This window comes from Octodon degus, unplaced genomic scaffold, assembly GCF_000260255.1.
Source record: "Octodon degus isolate 3935 unplaced genomic scaffold, OctDeg1.0 scaffold00139, whole genome shotgun sequence".
Lineage (NCBI taxonomy): Eukaryota > Metazoa > Chordata > Mammalia > Rodentia > Octodontidae > Octodon > Octodon degus.
The window spans coordinates 2831267-2832609 of NW_004524715.1; positions in this window are offsets into that span (position 1 = coordinate 2831267).

The following is a 1343-nucleotide window of genomic DNA, read 5'->3' on the forward strand; positions in this document are numbered from 1 at the left end:
TTATTTATTTATTTATTTATTTGGTATAGGGTCTTGCTACTCAGCTCAGACTTGTAGTGATCCTCCTGTCTCAGCCTCCCCAGCGCTGGGATTATAGGCATGTGTCACTGATACAGGGAGAAAAACTGATCTGAGGTGGGTGACCTCCAAATGATAGAGGGAAGTTTCACATTTGTAGAGTGATTTTATCCTGTGAAGAAGGAGAATTTAAGAGGGATTGGAAACAAAATAGTAATAACAGAAGAGAAATATAGCAAAAGCAGGGCTAAAGAACAGACCATCGCACACTCTTTGGGAAGCTGGAGAAGAGAAAAAAAGAGAAAGAATGAAAGAGAAAGCAAAGTAATATAAAGGCAAGCCAGAAAGACTAGAGATAATGTTCATTCTCATGAAAATAATTTAAAAAATCAAGAAAGCTGAGGAAAGAAGCAGGACAAAACCAAACAATAAAGGTAGAACTAAAACAACCTGGCCCCCAAAAAGGAAAAGAGAAAAACAGAAAAAGGAAACCAAAACAATCTAATTAATGGAAAAAGATAAGAATAATCATTCCTCTAATGCCCCCTGTTCTGTATAGTGTTGCAGTCAAAGCCAGACTTTGTGCTGAGTAAGACCACCAAGTCTGCAGTAGGGTTACTGCTGGGGGCAGGACTGATCTTTAGCACGTCACTGACTAGTCTCACATGTTCTCATAGGGTGGGATGAGTGCCCGTGTTCTGCCACTGGCCACGGCTGCTTGCCTGCTTGTGCATCCTAGACATTTTCTAGGATGGCCTTGAAGCAGTGATAAAACTACCTAACATAAGAAAAATACAAGCAACACATAAAATGAATTAAAATTTTAAAGGTAGATAGTGCTGAATGTATTAGACTATTTGATGAGTGGATGTGATGAAATAAATATTCAGGTGTTTAGTGTATAATTAAGAATGAAATATAGATTTCTTTGGAGTTATTAGATCCAGCTTGTCTTTTACATAATGGACAAATCAGGTTAAAAACTTTACACCACATAGTTTGTTTTCTGTTGCTGTTGACCTGCAAGAGAATATACTTTTGCATATACAGGTAAATGTTTTACAATTTCTGCATAAAAAACCTATAGGTATTAAAAATATTTTATTGATATTATGAAAAAGAAAGAAGAGGGAGATAATAGAATATAAGAAGCTAGATTTTTTTTTTTCTTTTCAGAACTGGCGATTGAACTCAGGCCCTTGCACTTGCCAGGGAAGCACTTATTCCACTGAGCCATCTCCCTGGCCCCTAGAAGCTAGATCTTTTGAAACAGAGAAGAGGACTGAGAAATGGAAGGGAGAAGGAAGGAGGGAAAGGGGATGAGA